Source organism: Protopterus annectens, chromosome 2.part2, assembly GCF_019279795.1.
Source record: "Protopterus annectens isolate FY-2018-M chromosome 2.part2, PAN1.0, whole genome shotgun sequence".
Classification (NCBI taxonomy): Eukaryota; Metazoa; Chordata; order Ceratodontiformes; family Protopteridae; genus Protopterus; species Protopterus annectens.
In genome coordinates, this window is record NC_056730.1 from 846,974,398 (window position 1) to 846,994,320 (window position 19,923).

The window sequence follows — 19,923 nt, forward strand, 5'->3', positions numbered from 1 at the left end:
AAGGAGACCCTATACACAGGACTAAGGAGTTCCTGAAAATAAACTTTCCACCTGCCTACAGTATCCCTAGCCAGGTGTAAGACCTCTTTTTTCCTGGTTGAGAAACCTTTTGTGATGAGGTGTGCCACATAGAATGATTTCCTGACTATGGTGGAGATGTGATTATCAAAGGAGAGACTACTGTCCACCAGTGTCCCAAGGTCTCTTATCACACTTTTGGTCTTAAGTTGACTACCGCCTATGTGGTAGCTCATGGGTACAGAGTTTTTACCAAAGGGGATGACAATGCACTTTTTGGCATTGAGCTTGAGGCCATGGCTTTGACACCAGGCATCTGCCTCAAGTGAGGCCCTTTTGTAGGATGTCCATGTCATTAGGAGTTTTGATTATGGCTCCTAGTTTGCAGTCATCTGCAAACTTCGTTAGCCAAAGACCTTCTGTGTTAGCCTGTACTTCAGAAAAGTAGGTACCAAACAGGAGAGGACTCAGGACTGAACCCTGTGGTACTCCACTTGCCACTGGTCTGAAGTCGGATTTGGAGTCTGCTACTTTCACAGTGTGGGTGCTGTCAGTGAGCCAGTTGGCAAACCATCTTATGACATAGAGATTTATACTTAGTTTAGTGTGTTTATCTATAATTCCAGAGTGGGGGATGGTGTCAAAAGCCTTAGCAAGATCTAGATAGGCTGTTTGAACCACCTTACCGTTGTCTACGGCTTTGGTGACTGCTTCAAAGAAGTCTATCAGGTTTAGGAGACATGATCTGCCTTTTACAAACCTGAACTGGGTGGGGTCCAGAGTTTCGAGATTACCAATGTCTTTGTTTATAAGATCCATGATGATACATTCCATGGCCTTGCAGACTAGGCTCGTTAGGCTAATGGGGCGGTAGTTCCCGGGCTCCGTAGTGGCTCCCCCTTTGTGGAGTGGGATAACCGTCGCTGTGCGCCATTCAGGGGGAAAAAGCCTGAGGTGAGGCTATGATTGAAAATGGTGCTTAGGTGGGGTACCCGTTCATTCTGCAGTTCATGTAGAATGCAGCCTGGAATGTTGTCAGGTCCCATGGATGCTGTGTTCTTGGCTTTGGAGAGTGTGTTTTTTATCTGTGCAACCGTGATTACAAGAATTTTGCATTCTTCCGGTATAGAGATGGGCCCTTTAGGGGGTGGGGGGGATAAAGTTAGCACTGAACCTATCTGCCAGGATGTTGGCAATATCAGTTGGTTCTGTATATTTAGTGCCATTGTGCTGTAACTCAGAGCAGATCTGAGAGTTGCCATTGAGAGTCTTGACATAGCTATAGAATGCTTTGTGGTAGTCTTTAGAATCAGTGGCGATTTTGTTTTCGTAACTAGCTTTGGAGGATTTTATGAGAGATCTCAGCTTCTTACTGAGGGTGACCAGGGAGTTCCTCCAATCATGGGATTTTACTCTTTTTTTCAACAGTTTCTTTCTTCTGTTGTAGTTTGTTTATGGCAGGGGACCACCATATTGGCTTCCTTTTGTTGGAGGATAGCATCTTGGTTCTGTTAGGGATAGCACCATCCATCGACTAGTGTAAGTGCTTATAAAGTGCATTTTTGTAGGATTCAGCAGTCGTACCTCTATTGTCCATCTGCATGGGTGTCGTGAAGTTTGCCACTTCTGTCTTAAGAAGCGTGAAGTTAGCTTTGGAGAAATTATTTACTTTGGTTTCCCAAATGGGAGGAAGGGGTGGGATGTGGATGTCTAGGGTGATTAGCTTGTGGTCAGATCTGACTAACGAGGAACTGACCTCTGGTGTGGAACACTGGTCGCCCATGTTGGTAATGACCAGGTCTAGGATATTGCTACCCCTGGTGGGGGTGTGGATAAGTTGATCCAAGGCATTGGAATTTATAAATTCCAGAAAATGTTGAGTAAAAAAGTTGGTACATGAGTAGTTTTCCCAGTTAATGGTGGAGTAGTTGAAATCACCTATTATTAGGGTGTTGGGTTGTACCCTAATATTTTCCAGTGTATCAAGAAATGAGGAGTGGAAATTCTGGGGCATGGTGGGAGATCTGTATCCAGTTACAATTTGGATTGCAGTCTTGCCCAGAGTAAGTTGCACTTGGATAATCTTGGATGCATTATGCTGAGCAACTAGCCTGGAGGTGTGGATATCTTTAATGAATATGGTCACGCCTCTGCCTTTAGTGTTTCTGTCCAGGTATAGTGGCTGAAAGGTGTGGTATAAATTATAGCCTGGTAATGCAGGGGTGCTCTCTGGATCCTTGAACCAGGTCACTGTCACTGCACAGATGTCGATGTTCTCTATTTTAAGGAGTGCCTCGAGTGAATGCATTTTGAGGTTTAGACTTCTAGCATTGAGTAGCATTACTCTCAGATTTTGATTGCTTGTACCTGTTAAGGTGGTGAATTTGTCATTTGAACCTTGCCTAAAAACTATATGGGGTAGCAAAAGCCTTAGTCAGTATTTGGAATCCCAAGGGCGACAGGTGCAGGCCATCTCTGGCAAAGCATCTTGGTCTGTCGATCATGTCATCCCAGGTATACAGATACTAGATCCCCTTAGAATGACACCAGACGCTAAGCCAATTGTTGAAGTCAATCATTTTGTCCTTGTATTGTGGTGTCATTCTGGGTGATGGCAGAATGCTACTCAGGGATCGGGTCATAACTGCCTGGGCTACAAGATCAGAGTGCTCCTCCATGTCTCTTTTCATGTAGTCCAGGGAGGTACGGCTCAGGTCATTCACACCAACATGGACAATGACAGAGTCATATTTGTACTTGTTGTGGAGTGACCTGAGTGCATGCATTGTGTGGCAGATCCTGGCACCTGACAGGCAGCTGACAGTAACTTTCTCCTTGTTTAGCCTGGTGAGTGGAATATCAGTGTGCCTGACTATAGAGTCACCTATGACTAGAGTGTTGGCTACGTTGTTATGCCTTATGGGTTGTGGTTGAGTGGTATACTGAGTTTGTGGGCTATGTGTCACTTGGGTTGTGTTGGGGGGGGTGGAGGTTGCTTACATTTCTGCTTTGGAGGTCTCTGTTGCTTGAGCAGATTTTTATTGAAAGCCTCTGTGAATGTAGGTATGTGTTCCATGTTTCTATTTGTGTGTCTTGGTGGTGTAGGTTTTGAGGGACTCTGTGATGAGTGTGATGAGGTGCAAGTGTTTACCTTTTCCCCTTGACTGTCTAGTCCAGTCTTGGGTGAAGAGAGCTTTGCTTCCAGTTTGGCTATATAAGTGCATCTCTCACAGGTTGTAGTGTTGGGTGGTAGGAGGAGAGGGTTGTCTGTGTACATGAGGCAATTGCTGCATTGCCCGAAGATGCCCAGATTCATCAGGTGGACAGGTTAAAATACTGGGAGCTGATCCTTAGACATGTCTGGATAGGTGCTTATTTATTAAGTACTAAAAATTGTTTTCCTCTAGACAAGTGAGGAAAGTTTAATGCTGTAGTAATTTGTAGCTTATTTAGTGCTTACAACAAGTTCTGAACAAGTGCTGAGCTCAAAGAAACAGCGTTTAGTGCTAAAACTAAAAAACTGGCTAGTTCTAAGGGAAAATTTGAAGAGCAGTGTGAAGATTGGATGAAGATAGATGAAGGCTGCCAGCCCAGCCAGATAGAAATTTGGAGATAATTCTGTCATCTGTAAATATTAATGTAAACCACAGGCTTGTTGTCTTAAATGGTAAAAACAGTGTTACACGTGGAACTGGAAAAAATGTGACAACAGTGCACTCTACTGACCAAGTAAAGCATGTTGTGACCCTTTGATCTAAACACTGCTCTGGCCAGTCTAGAGGAAAGAATTCTTGCTATTGTTGTAAGGCCATAGTTACTGGCCAGAATTTGCATGCATAAATGTCCTTTATTGCTCTTGTTTCTGCCCAGAGGTGAAGAATGTAAATGTAGTTTCTACTAGCCTGGGAACCCAGGAAAGTGTGAAGAATGATGTAATGTGAACCAGGAATGTGATTTTAAAAACAGAGAGAATCAGAGAGCATTAAGATTTTTTGTCTTGACCATCCAACTCAACAGCACTGTTTTGCTCCATATGTAAGTTATCTTAGACTTGTGTTTTCTTTTAGAAATAGCTAGAAACTAGAATGATTAGGCTAAGTGTTTTTTCTGTGATGTCAGAACTGTACTACTGAATTATTTTAAGTATTTCTCTGTGATCGCTGAACTCCTGACTAGCACTGTGCAGTAAAAAGTATTGTCTTGTGTATTGACTATTTGTTATTAAATAATGTTAAACCCTTTCAACTGTGGCTGTATTTGTAGAGATAAATTAAGCTATTCAGAGTACTTGCATGCCTTTGGTAAAATTGTACAAAGCCACTCTAATAACTTTAGCCTTGGGCTATAATACCAATCGGATAATAATATTGCACAGTAATAATTGGACAACATTTTAAGGGCCTTTGAGTAGCTGATAAATATTAGTGGGTGGTGGCAGCTGGTACTACTATATAGTCTGGGAAAAAGGGGCACAGCTGGATAACCTATGTCAGCCTTTCCCAGGAGTGCCTGTGTGGTTGTATAAACTCTTTTCAAAGTGTGTGTGTGTGTGTGTGTGTGTGTGTGTGTGTGTGTGTGTGTGTGTGTGTGTGTGTGTGTGTGTGTGTGTGTGTGTGTGAGTCTGTGTGTCTGTGTGTGTGTGTGCGTGTGTGTGTGTGTGTGTGTGTGTGTGTGTGTGTGTGTGTGTGTGTGTGTGTGTGTGTGTGTGTGTGTGTGTGTGTGTGTGTGAGCTACTTGGGCAGGAACACGAAGCACTGGTTGGACAGAGAGGGTGCTGGAGGTTTTAGCTTGTCCACTAGGCTGAGATCTGGAACCTATAGCTGTGCCAGTGGGGAGTCTTATTGGGGACCTGGAGAGCAAGGCAGCAACCAGCTCCAGACTGACTGTGATCTCTTTGTGCTCTTTAGGAAAATTGCACTTTACTGTGTGTATTTGTTATCCTTTCCTTCTATATGAGATGCCCCCCACTGGTGTTAGTAGTGAGGATTGAGGCTCCTTGACTGCTGGGCCAAGGCGAGTGTGTCACATATTAATTGTTTGGCAGAGGTGGGATATCCACACCACATATTAATTGGTTGGTGAATACTAATTGGCTTGTAGTGGTGTGGGTAGAGTGAATTCCTGTAGCTGGTGTACAGTGAGCTTTGAAGGTGTTTTGCACTCTAAATCAGCCATGCAGTGAATACTCAGAGTTTAGATCACAATTGTTTTATTTCTATTGTTAGCTTAATTAGTCAGGGTGAGCAGGCAGCATGTCAGCAGAGGAGTATGGAAAGCTGACAAGGAGCCAGCTGGCAGAGATGTGCCAAGCTAGGGGACTGATGCATGGAAACCTGACTAAGGCAGACCTGATTGCAACATTGGTTGCAGCTGCATCAGAAAACAGCAACCAGGAGGACAATCAGACTGGCAGTGGAGATATAATACCCTCGGAGAATGAACATCTCAACTTTTCTGCAGAGGACTTCAAAATCCATTTGGAGCTAAAAAGACTTGAGTTGGAGGCCAGGCATTTGGAGATAGAAGCATAGGAAAAGGAGAGGCAGAGGAGGCATGAGAGGCAAATGCTGACTCTTCACCAGAGTCATTGAGGTAATGGGGAAGGGAGTAACTGGACCCTAGAAGCACAAAAGGTCAGTAAATGTCTTCCAGAGTTTAAAGAGGGGGATCATTTTAATAGTTTCATTCATATGTTTGAGAGGGTATGCAAACAGTATAGTGTTGACCAAAGGCTCTGAGTACAATTCCTGACCCCCTTACTCCATGGTAAAGCTGCAACAGTTTTGTCAAAAATGTCTGACGTTGCATGTTTTGATTATACTGCTGTTAAAAATCACTTGCTAGAATTGTTTAAGCTAACACCTGAAACATATAAGAAATAATTTTGTAAGCATAGATGCAAGGCAGATGAAAGTGTGTGTGAATATGTTGCTGAACTGAGCACTTATTTCCATTGCTGGGTGAGTGGATGTCACTTCACCACTTTTGAAGGGCTGGCAGACCTTTTGTGAGGGAACAAGCCCTTAGCACTTTGCCTGAGGACATGAGGATATGTTTATCTGATAGACAATGTGCTACATCAGATGAGTTAGGGAAGAAGGGAGACCTATACCTGGCAAACAGGGCAGCCCTGCACAAGAAAGGAACCCCCAGTACTGCTCATGGGTCTAATGGAACCTATGGTGGGCAGCACAGACTGTCCCAACAGAATCTGCCAGTATCAGGAGAAGCCACTAGTCCAGGTACACATCCAGGAGCTAGGGTTAAATGTTTTGAATGCAACCAGTGGGGCCATGTGGCATACAGGTGCCCTTGGAGGCAAGGAGGGGAACAAAAGATGAGCGAGCCAGTAAGTGGGAAAGACAAAATGCCAATAGTAGGTTGTCTTGGGACAACAAGGGTACCAAACTACCACCAGAGGTTACATCCTATTGTAGTGAATGGCAAAGAGAACATTGTCAAGAGAGACACAGCCTCTGATATAACCATTGTAAACCCTGCAATGGTTACAGAGGAGCACTACTTGCCTGGGCAGTCTATTCCAATCAGGGCGTTAGGAGATCCCACTCCAAGTACCTATGGCTAGGGTTCACTTTGACTGGGAGGGTGGAGAAGGAAGCCAGCAAGTAGGTGTGTTTGACGATATACTTGCAGATGTCCTGATAGGGAATAATTTTGATAGTGCAGTACCCTGTGCTTGTGCAGTTACATGCAGTCAGGTTTGGAGACAAGCAGGTAAGTCCAGTAGCGTGGGGGTTACCCAGACAGTCTGCATACTTGCAGCCCAGACTGGTGAGGTAGTTACTTCAGGGAGGGAGCTACCCTCGATCAGTGAGACTGAAGGTGAGCCACAGCTGCTTGGGGGTACTGATGGTCCCTTGGACAGACTGACTGCAAAGGTAGAGGTGAGTAGTAGTACCCAGGCTGACAGTGAGGCACCACTGTCAGAGGATGCCAGGCTTCTTGTGGAAGGGGGGCTGGGAAGGGTTACAAGGAGAGAGTTGAGACAGCTCTCAGACCCTACATTGCAAGGCCTGAGGCAGGTAGCTAGGGTGGCACCTGATTCTCAATGAAAGGGGGAATTTGTATACTAGGACAAAGGGTTACTATACAGAGAGTGGACCCCTGAGGGAGGACTAGAAGGTGAGAGAGTACAGCAGTTGGTAGTGCCTAGAGCCTACCATCTAGCGCTTCTAGCCATAGCCCATGATATTCCCTTTGCAGGTCATAGGGGCATAAAACGTGCAAAGAGGCATATTATGCAAAATCTCTATTGGCCTGGAATTTCCAGATATGTAACAGGGTACTGCAGGACCTGTGAGCAGTACCAAAAGGTAGGCAAGGCAGAAGACAAGGTGAGAGCTCCTTTGATGCCTTTGCCTGTGATTGAGGAGCCATTTCAGATGGTAGCTATAGATATTGTGGGTCCTCTGAGTACCCCAAGTTCCACAGGAAAAAAGTATATCCTAATGGTAGTTGATTATGTTGTATGATACCATGAGGCAGTGGCTTTGTCCTCCATTGAGGCAGAGAAAGTGGCAAATGCTTTGTTAAAGATTTTCAGCGGGTAGATTTCCCAAAAGAAATACTGACTTACAGAGGTGCCAATTTCATGTCAGACCTGCTGACTTGTCTGTGGAAGTCCTCTGGGGTGAAGCACATAAAGACCACCCCCAACCATCCCTAGACTAAGGATTTTGTTGAGAGATTAAACTCTACAATCAAGTCCATGCTACGGGCATTTGCAGATCATTTTAAGAGGGAGTGGGACAAATGTTTGCTCCATCTTTTGTTTGCTTACAGAGAGGTTCCCCAGGAATCCACCGGTTTTTCACCCTTTGAGCTGCTGTATTGGCATAGGGTGAGGGGACCTCTAGATTTAATTTGAGATGAGTGGGAAGATGAGTGCAAGTCTCACAAGGACTTTGTTGTGGCATACGTCCTTAACCTCAGGACAAGGCTCAGGGAACTCATGGGCTTGGCCCAGGAGAACCTGACAGAAGCCCAACAATGGAAAAAGGTGTGCTATGACAGGAATGCTTGAGCTATAGAGTATGTGGTGGGGCAGCAGGAAATGGTTCTCATTCCTGTCAGACACAACAAGCTGCAAGCACCTTGGGAGAGACCCCACAATGTGGTAAGAAAGGTAAATTATGTTGACTGCATGGTGGAACTGCTAGGCAGAAGGCAGGGGCACAAATTGTACCGTTAACATGATGAAACCCTACCATGATAGGGAGGCTCTTGTGCATTTGCAGTGGATTGCAATAGGAGTCTGAGGGAGATCTGGGGACTGATCTCCTCAGTGAGGCTCTGGCTGACACCTCAGTGGAAGGGGTAGCAATGTCCCAGCAGCTATCTCCTACCCAGGTTCAAGAAATCCAAGCAGTGCTGCAGGAATTTGGGGACATGTTCACTGGGAAACAAGGATACACCCACCTTGGGCAGCACCAGGTGGATACAGAACCCCAAAAGCCTATTAGGCAGGCCCTTTATAGAGTGCCTAAGAGAGTCAAACAGACTCTGAGGGAGGAGGTACAGGAGATGTTGGAACTAGGGGAGATTCAAGAGTCCAACAGTCCTTGGGCCTCCCCAGTGGTGCTGGTGCCAAAGTAAGATGGCAGCACTAGGTTCTGTGTGGACTACAGGAAATTAAACAGTCACACAGAGTCATATGTTTAAAACCAAAATAGGTGGTGCAATAGTGCTCAAGTAAACCACTATAAAACCAAAAAAGAACATTAAATGTTGTGAGTCTTCAACAATAATTTTATTACAAATAGTTAAGCGCTTTCGTCAATACCAGTTGACTTCCTCAGGAAGTCAACTGGTATTGATGAAAACACTTAACTATTTGTAACAAAATTATTGCTGTGGACTCACAACATTTGGTGCTCTTTTTTGGTTTTAGAGTCAAATGCTTACCCCATCCCTAGGACAGATGAGGCCCTAGAGCAGCTGGGTGCGACTAAGTATCTTACAACCATTGATCTTACCAAGGGTTACTGGCAGGTGCCCTTTACTCCCAGTGCTAGAGAGAAGTCAGCCTTTGTGACTTCTTTTGCCTTGTATGAGTTCACAAAAATGCCCTTTGGGATGAAGAATGCACCAGCAACTTTCCAGAGGCTGGTAGATCATATCCTAGCAGGAGCAGGAGGGTTTGCCTTTGCTTAACTAGATGATATCACCATCTACAGCCATTCTTGGCCAGAAAAGCTTCAGCATGTCAGGGAGGTGCTGGGCAGACCACAGAGGGCACGGTTGACCATTAAGCTGAGCAAATGTCAGGTGGGTATGGCAGAGGTCTCCTACCTAGGCCATAGAGTAGGGAGTGGTAAGATAAGGCCAGAACCTGCCAAAGTGGAAGCCATTCAGGCATGGTATGTACCTGTTACTAAAAAGCAGGTGAGGGCATTTTTAGGGACAGCGGGGTACTACAGAAAGTTCATCCCCAGTTATAGTACCATAGCTGCTCTCCTCACAGACCTGACAAGGAAGAACAGGCCAGATAGGGTAGTGTGGACCCCAGCATGTGAGCAGGCATTCCAGAAGCTTAAAGAAGCTTTGGAAGGACCCCCTGTGTTAGCCAGTTCAGATTACAGCAAAAAATGTGTTGTGCAGGTGGATGCTTCAAAGCATGGGGTGGGGAGCTGTACTTAGCCAGATTTCTTCAGAGGGAGAAGAGCACCCAGTGCTTTATCTCAGTCATAGACTCCAACCTAGGGAGGAATGCTATGCAGCTGTAGAAACGGAATGTCTAGCCATAGTGTGAGCACTGCAAAAACTTCAACCTTATCTGTATGGAAGGAAATTCACTGTTATGACTGATCAAAACCCCCTAACATGGTTAAACAGAGCCAGCCAGCAAAATGCCAAGTTGCTAAGATGGAGCGTGGGATTGTAAGCATATGATATGTCTGTGCAGCATCACAGGATTAGCAATGTCAATGCAGATGGGCTCTCAAGACAGGGAATGGGGTAAGGTATACTCAGATAGACCTAACTCCCTCAAGCAGCATTTCTCAAGGGTCACTTGAAAAACTAGCTTGAGTTCTCAGGGGGGAAATATGTGAAGATTGGGTGATGATAGATGAAGGCTGCAAGCCTAGCCAGATAGAATTTTGAAGATAATTCTGACATCTGTAAATATTAATGTAAACCACAGGCTTGTTGTCTTAAATGGTAAAAATAGTGTTACATGTGGAACTGGAAAAAATGTAACAACAGTGCATTCTACTGACCAAGTAAAGCATGTTGTGACTCTTTGATGTAAACATGGCTCTGATCAGTCTACAGGAAAGAATTCTTGCTATTGTTGTAAGGCAAGAGTTAATGGCCAGAATTTGCATGCATAAATACCCTTTATTGCTCTGGTTTCTGCCCAGAGGTGAAGAATGTAAATGTAGTTTATTTTAGCCTGGGAACCCAGGGAAGTGTGAAGAATGATGTAATGTGAACTAGGAATGTGATTTTAAAAAACAGAGCGAATCAGAGAACATTAAGCATTTTTGGCTTGACCATCCAACTCATCAGCACTGTTTTGCTCCATATGTAAGTTATCTTAGACTTGCATTTTCTTAGAAATAGCTAGAAACTAGAAAGATTAGACTAAGTGTTTTTCTGTGATGTTAGAACTGTACTACTGAATTATTTTAAGTATTTCTCTGTGATTTTCTTGACTAGCACTGTATAGTAAAAAGTATTGTCTTGTGTTTTGACTATTTGTTATTAAATATTTTTAAACCCTTTCAACTGTGGCTGTTTTTGTAGAGATAATTTAAGTTCTTTAGAGTACTTGCATGCCTTTGGTAAAATTGTACAAAGCCACTCTAATAGCTTTAGCCCTGGGCTATACTACCAATTGGATAATAATATTGCACAATAATAATTGGACACCCTTTTAAGGGCTTTTGAGCAGCTGATAAATATTAGTGGGTGGTGCCAGCTGGTACTACCGTATAGCCTGGGAAAAAGGGGCACAGCTGGAGAACCTGTGCCTGCCTTTCCCAGTAGTGTCTGTGTGGTTGTATAAACTCTTTTAAAGTGTGAGTGTGTATGTGTCAGCTACTTGGGAAGGGACATGAATCACTGGTTGGACAGAGAGGGTGCTGGAGGTTTTAGCTTGCCCACTAGGCTGTGATTTGGACCCTGTAGCTGTGCCAGTGGGAGTCTTATTGGGAACCTGGAGAGCAAGGGAGCGACCAACCCAAGACTGACTGTGATCTCTGTGTGCTCCTAAGGGAAATTGCACTTTACTGTGTGTATTTGTTATCCTTTCCTCCTATATCAGATGCCCCCACTGGTGTTAGTGGTGAGGATTGAGGGTCCTTGATTTCTGGGCCAGGGTGTGGACATCACAAGCAGATTTTATGGCGCCGGGAATAGTTTAACCCTAGCTAAGCGTCAATGTATAAAGTGTATTTTTTTAATATAACAGTTGCAAATGAGCAAACTGATTTAAACTAATTAAGCATTTAACCAATAAAAAGCTAAAAACTGAGCCCCGTTCCAGCTGTATTCTATCAGATAAGTTCTAACTACATGCTCCTGCCACTAGGGTGGAGGGAAACCTTCTCCAAAAAAAATGATGGTCTGGATTAGTGCACAAGTCATACAAAAAAGCTAGATTCAGCAGGTCTGAATTTAGTCTATGCTACAGCAAACAAGGAGTACCAACGTCAGAAAGAAACAGTTCAAATAAGCAGGCACAATAAGTCTTTAACCAGAAACTCCCAGCTCAGAAGGGCAGAATCTACTCTCTCTTTCCCCAAGAGTGCAGACCACAACCTTCTTGATGTAAAACAACTGGCCCAAAGCCCAAGTGCTTAAACAAGAACTAATACACTTTTAGAATAACAGACACTAAGCCTTCAATCAGCAACTCCCAACTTAGAAGGATGTAAGCTACCTGTCCTGCCACAACAGTGCAGACTACAAACCTTCTTAATGTAAAACAACTGGTCTGAAGCCCAAGTGCTTCAACCAAAGGCTTAGAATAACAGTTACAATTTAATCAGGCTACTAACAAACAGTAATAAATGCAGCAGAATAAATGCAATTAAGTACTTTTATGAACAAGCAGCAAAAGCAAAATAAAGTAATAAAGTAGGAAAAAACACAAATAAAGTAAAAGCAGATGAATAAAGTGCAATTGTTTTTTATAGCAATAGAAATCGAGCAAACTGATTTAAACAAATTGCCCAATTAACCAGTAAAAAAAGCTTAAACATGAGCCCTGTTCCAGCAGTCTTCACTCAGACAAGTTCTAACTGCACACTCTTTCCTGCCACTAGGGTGCAAGGGAACCTTCTCCAAAAGAGATGGCCTGGATTAGTGCTTAAGTTATGAAAACAAAACTAGATTTAGGATGCCTGAATCTAGTCTATGCTACAGCAACCAAAACACACCAAATTCAGAAAGAAACAGTTCAAATAAGCAGGCACAATAAGCCTTTAACCAGAAATTCCCAGATCAGAAGGGCAGAATCTAGCCTCTCCTCCCACAGGAGTGCAGACCACAAACATTCTTAATGAAAAATAACTGGCCTGAAGCCCAAGTGCTTTAACCAGACCGAATACACTTTTAAACTTTTAGAATAACAGACACTGAGCCTTCAATCAGCAATTCCCAACTTAGAAGGATGTAAGCTACCTGTCCTGCCACAACAGTGCAGACCACAAACCTTCTTATTGTAAAACAACTGGTCTGAAGCCCAAGTGCTTAAATCAAAAGGCTTAGAGTAACAGTTAAAATTTAATCAGGCTACTACCAAGCAGTAATAAATGGAGCAGAATAAATACAACTGAGTACTTTTAAGAAGAGGCAAAAGCAAAATAAAGTGCAATTTCTTTTGTTAGTAAAGTGCAAGGAGAAAGGAAGAAGGAGGAGAAGAAAAATTCAAGGTTAAGAACCTAAGTGGGTTGGCCTTCTCAAATGTTCTCTCTGTATTAAGTAGAGTGAACACCAGACTGGGAGGGGGTGTCCCAGATCAAATTTACAGTAGGGGCAGGCAACTGCAAAGCCACCAACTATAACAACACCACAAGAATAGGGTGGGGGAGGGGGACAGTTTCAGGACAGATGAGAAACAGAAAACAATGCCAGAAAATATATAAAATTATTCAGTCAGGCAAAATTAAGACAATGCAGAACTCTGAAAGGTTAAAATGCCAAGAAATATACTTATCAATCAGCGATATATTTCCAGATTGTTTGAGAATCACACTGCAGCCAGAACACCAGGAGAAAAAATTTCCATAATCAATAGCACAAAAAAAGAAAAGAAAAGAAAAAAAAACATCTCCTCTCGGTTCCTGGACATTGGATGTATTTCATTAGCCCTTGTCACACACTTGTACTACTAAATCACTAGAACTTGCTGGGGGTGGGATCATGATTAATGTTATCTTACGATTACCTACTTTTGTTAAGAATCCAAAGACTGGCTTAAAAAACAGTGATTCTTCAGTGCCATTCTTTATAATTCAGAGTCTCTTTTTCTACCTCCTGTCTAATATTTGGTAAGTTATAAACCCTTTTGAGTTACATAACTACCAGTGCTGACCTTGAATGGAGGCACTGGAGGCAGGTGGAAAGTTTATTTTCCGGAACTCCTTAGTTCAATGTATATGCCCTCCTTTTTATTGTTGTTGAGGGTGTTTAGTCATTTAGGTAAGTCTAGTCATTTAGGTAAGTCAGACACTTTGTGATTTCATGGACATTAAGACAACACTGCACTCCAAGCCTATCTGTCAATGCCTGCTTCTTTTAAGTTCTTGCAAATTCATATTCATAACATTAGTAATGCCGTCTCACCATCTTAGTACATGCTGCTTCATCTTTTCAGTGTTTTTAGCATCAGTGACATCCCTAGTGGATATTGTCTGTGTATTATATAGAAAACCATTCAGTGAATAGTGTGGATTTATTTTCTTAAATATTGATTGATTTGATCTTCCTGCAGTTCACAAAATTCAGAAAAGTTTTCTTAAACACCAAAGGTCAAAAGCATTCATTTCTGGCACATAGTCCAACTTACAATCCAACTCTCATAGTCATATGTTATTAATAGGGAAATCATAGCTTTGACTATATGGTCATTTGTTGACAATATGATAAGTTTGCTCTTTAAAATATTATTCAGAGTTGTTATAGCTTCCTTCCAAAAAAAGGTACTCTTAATTTTATGGCTGTAATCACCATTTACATAGTTTTTTTGCCAAGGAATTTAATATTATCCTTTTAGGGATTGGAACATAAACTGACCTTTTCCAATCTGTTGAGTGCTGAGGTGTAACTACCTCCACTTTTTCCCAATCAATTTACAAAGAAATAATAGGGCTAAATAACATCAGACTGTTCATGTTGAACATGGTCAACTTATGCAAGTTCTACTCTGACCTTCAACAGGCTAGTCAACTGCTCCTTGTGTTCATCGGTAAGATATGTATCATCTGCATATGAGAATGTGTTAATATTTCTTCTGGTGGTTTTGATTCCTGCATCTTATACAGTTAAGTACTTTGAGTGATATATTTAGGGAATAAATTCAATAAGTAATTTGACAATATGCAGCATTGTAACACCACTTTTCCGTTCTCAAACTAGTCAGTTATTTCATATCTGGCTCCTGTTTGTTGTTTCATGTTTGGCATGTAGATCCCACTGGAAAAAATTAAGTGAACCAGCATCCTTATTTTTCTAAGATTTTGCTATTACCTGTTATTATCTGCAAAGCTAAAGGCTTTAGAGTTGTCCAGTGTGTGTCAGCAATTTGATCTCTAGTTCTCTATCCCTTTGGAAACCATCTTGTACATTTAACAGTCCTTAGTGCATATATTGCTGGAGTCTATTCTGCAGAATCTTAGGCATTATGTTGCTAGCAAGTGAAACAAAGGCAATTGCTCAATAATTGGTGTACTCTTTAATATTATCTTTTTTTGAGATTGGAACATAAATTGACCTTTTCCAGTCAAATGACTACTACTGTGTTTTCCAAGCATGTTCCCAAATCCCAAACAACAGTGTAACAGAATTATTTTGCAGGATTTTAAACAATGCAGCTAAACTTCCATTACTTCCTATAGCCTTGTTATCATACAGGGTTTCTAGGGCTCATTTAACTTCCATCTGCAGGATGTCTGACTCCACATAAGAGATTAAAGCCATTTAATGTTTCATTAATTTTAGGGTCCTTCTTATAGTTTACCTACATATTCGTAGTATCTTCTGTTTTTGCTAGATCCCTCCCATCGTTTTTCATACTTATTTTTACCTGGAAGCTTCCCTTGATATGACCAATGTCTTAGAAAATATCTCATGTTTTTCCCATTCTGTTATCTTCATCCAGTTCTTTGCAATGATCCTTTAAATGTTGTTGTTGGTCTTTTGGCTTTTTCCTGGTAAGGGGTCGCCACAGTGGAACTCCGGTCTGCTAATGATTGGCAGTAGATTTTTATGAAACGCCGTGGTGCCAGCTCGACGCCCAACCTTCAACGAAGGCACGCCTATTTACGCACGCATGTCTTTCAAACACTACCCAACCACGGGGAGGACATGCAAACTCCACACAGAAGGCACTCCCAAGCCAAGCCGAGAATCGAATGGGAAAACCTCTTGCTGTGAGGTAAAAACTCTACCGCTGTACAACCGTGGTATATGCAATGATCCTTTAAATATGCCTCCTTAACATTTCTTATTATTCTCTGAAACTCTACATTCTAACATATTTCCCTATTTCTGTTGCTTTCTGTTCATCTTCTTTCCTCAATCACTTCTAAGATCCACTCAACATGGTACAGGTCAAAGGTTCACGGAGATACAAACTCCCTTCACTATGACTAAGTAACAGCCCAGAAAGGACTTCTTGTGTGTAGTCAGTGGCAAACGGTGGGACTGAGTTATCTTTTGAAAATAATGGCATTACAATTTTTCAACAATTCTACAATGACAAAGCTGTAGGAGTGAAAGGAAACTGTCTGAAAATGCTAAAGACTCTGGATATTGCTGTGGTGTTATGGATAATGATCCTTTTAGATATATGGATAGCAAAGTTTGTACTGGTAGACTGGCAAACTGAGGTGGAATGAGCACCTTTTTTTTTCAAAACAGGAGGACAGAAACGTGTGATGCAGTTGTCATGGAATCACATCTCTTCATTGCCATATAAAAGACTATATGAAGATGCTATAAGGGAGACTTTTTTTTCCCTGAAAGTTGAATTTCTGAATCAGAAGCAACGCAGATTCTATCAAACCTACGTAGCACTAGATCAATTGTTTACTTTTGTGCATTTCTTTTTATGGTGTCATGTGAGTTTGCCAGTACTAACTACATGTCATTCCTTGACGTGGAGAAGTGATATGATAACATACTTAGGAAAGTCATGTATAAAGTATTAGAGCAATCTTGGTTTGAGAGCTACCAATCTGTGCAATTCAATGTGTGCATTATAAAGTTAGGTTTAAGCATGCATTCTCAGGATTAGGTCAGAATCATTTTAGGTAGGTGTAGGAATCTATCAAGAATATGCCTTGTCTGCACTTCTGGCCAATATTTTCATCAACAGGAAATCAAGGTACAACCACCGAATGAGGATATGGAACTTGAAGATCTGAGTTTGCATTTTTTTTTGTCAGATGATACTGTCCTTATGGCTTCATGTGTTTGTGATCTCTAGCATACACTGACACAGTCTTCCACAGAGTAAGAAGTGGCTACACTTCTAAACCAGTGTTCATGGATCTGTCCAAAAATGGTCTTTCATTCTGCAAGCCATGGAAAAGCAACAAACTCAAGTGAAGACTTCCTGTATCTTGAGATCTTGCTCATGAACTAGGGTAATGAGTACAGAAAATTATATTCTTCCTTGCTAAGGCTGCAATCACAATGACCATCAAAGGGACTGGTTGTCTATGGCTGTCTATAGTCTGTCTCCATGATTCACAGGGGTGAACCCTGACTGTGACCCAAATGACCCAAATGACCATGGTTCAAATAGCAGCCTCAACAATGGGGAAGCTATATAGGGAAGGAGAAGAGCAAAGGGGTGCAGCCTGCCCACTTCTCTGGGGGGGGGGGGTGTATTCCTGCTGCTTGCAACCACATAAGGAAGTGCAATTTCTTCTGTGCAGACTGAGAAAAACATATCTCATGCCTAAAGGAAGGATCAGAGCTGCTTGCTGGCAACATCCTCAGCACATCTCCCCCTTCCTGCAAACCAAGTGCCCACAGTGGAAGCAGAAGGATATAAGACCACCCCTGACAGTTGCCTGTATGATGGCTCCTCCTGAGTGGTTGGTGCCTCATAATGAGGAATGAATAGACTAATTTTCCAGGGCATTGATAGCTGGTATGTTTGCATGTAAGTATATATGGACGGATATGTGTGTGTGTGTGTGTGTGTGTGTGTGTGTGTGTGTGTGTGTGTGTGTGTGTGTGTCTGTGTGGATATATGTATATATGTATGGATGACTGTGTTACAAAAGGAAGACCCCTCTATCTGCTGTTTCTTAAGATTATATCTACTAATGGTCGGGGTCCTGTGCTGTTACTTGCTCTTAGAGCAATCTTTTACAGGTACATAGCGGAGTCTTTGGTCATGACATCAAGGTAGTTATGTCTTGGTTGTAATTTTTTCCTTGCCTATGAAGAAATGTCTCTTTCATACTGAGCAATTTTCCCTTTGACAATAACAGAGACTATAGAGATGATTCATGGCATAAAGCTCTGTCACACTAGTGCAGAACACATTATGGTTCTTTTGTCCCAAATTCAAAGCAAGTGAAATATTGTGATACTCAGGATGCTGGAGTAACCTGCAGGTAACATTAAGAAACTATAGTTAAAAATGGTATCTTCTCTGGCCAAACATATCTAGTTACCGTCACTTCTCCTTGGCTTCTGCATATCTGATCCCTTGTCAGTCCTTGAAACAGGAAGTAATATCTCGTGGTTGTATCTATATATCAAATACTAAATTAATGTACTGCAAAAGATTAGCAGAAAACAGTACTGAAGGACCACTGCATTACCCCCTCCCCCAAGCAGCCGAAGACTATAGTAGTTCAATCATAATTTAAGAATGGTTCACACAGAAACAAGTCACATTGAAAAGGAATGTTATATTGTCCTAAAAATACACATCAATATTTAAATACAATGTTGTAACATTTCCAAGGGCCAAAAGTCGGTTAAAAAATAAAATGTTACTTGTGTTAGCATTCAGTGTGTAAATGTGATTTACAGATAATAAGCTCTTGAGGTTTTAGTGACTGTGAGAAAGGCAGAGGAGGATATAATGTTATTACTACACACAATCTGAACATATGACATTTCTAATCTGTCCGTAGAACATTGCCTTCCCTCTCCTTTCTGGACTACTCCCTGAAGGCTTTTTCCATCTGTATTTCAACATCCTGCAAAAGCAAGATAGTGCCAAGTTGGGCATTTTCTTGCCAGAGCAGAGGCACGATTGGTTATTCTGCTTTTTACTGACATTTTTTTTTTATTGATGTTGGTGTTATTACTGTATATTTTGCAAGACCAGAATCTGATTGCCCAAGTATAAGCTATAATCTCTTTCCATACAAGTAAATGCATTCTTGTTGCTGCTCTTAGTATAAGAAAGCAGACAAAAATGTATATCTGTGCTGCTGAATCACTATTACTGGCATTTCTTATTTACAAACATTATGACCTGTGAAAACGCATTTAGAGAAAATAATGTTATTGTGGGTGTAAAGAAAATTTTAGTGAGTAAAAAAATCACTAGCCAGTAGCAACCATACGTTAGCTGTACAGAGGTTATCTAGTTATGTTCACCCCTAATGACAACTACTGCATAACAGAGTACCTGCCACTTTGAATTGTTTTCCTTAAAGGGAATAGCTAATGTACACATATAAGTTGGTCAAAAACATAATGTATGGGTGTGCTCTTCCTCTAACACATTTTTGCAGGACATGGTACATACTGTTATCACTGGTACCAGCTAACGTAGTCATGCATTTCAGTAGGCTTGGTCAGTAAACCTTGATCTTGGCAACACTTTAAGGTTAACTGAGCTGTTAATTACAAAAATAGGTCACTTCTGAATCCATCACTTGAATTGCACCACAAGATCTAGATATCTACATGTGTGTAGCCAGATGCACTACCCCCATATTCTCAAAGATATCCACATTACATTCTGTTAATATTTATATTTTATACCAAAGTAAATCATATCACTGCAAAACAATGCTTCTGCATGCAAGCATTTAAAAAAAGTTACAGTCTGATGAATGGATACACTGAAGCCCCATTTGTGGCAACTCACTGCTGTTCTTTTATTTAAATAGTCATGAGACCTTTTGTCAGTGCCACAAACATGTTTCATTAAAAAGAAAAACAGGAATAGTGTACATTCCAATAAAATAAAGCATCCAGGAACAATAAGAAAGTATGCATAGTCCATACCTGACCTCCATTATGAAGGGCTAAATAATGAAGCAGTCTTAGCTAACTCATCACAGGGCTGCTAGAAAAGTTCTGTTTTGTGTGTGATGTGCAGTTTTGTAATTAGCATAGCTCATTTGATAGAACAATTTGTTACACAGATGTTATTAAATGGAGAAAAGGTAAAGATGGGATAAATGCTGACTTGCATTTCAGCATCAGATATTCAGTTTCCTATAGCGTACTACTGTAGCAATTTTCTGTACCCATCTTTTTGGATTCTGAGTTACTTGCACTTAGTCATGGTTTGATGTATTTAAAATCTGAAATTATGACTTTAGTGAGGCTACAAATGGCAAAATAATACACATTTTCCTGTAGTTCTAGCACCAAAATCCACATATTTGGACATCTATATATGTGGATTTTGGTGCTAGAACTACAGTTCTGCTTTTTGAGTATAATTCA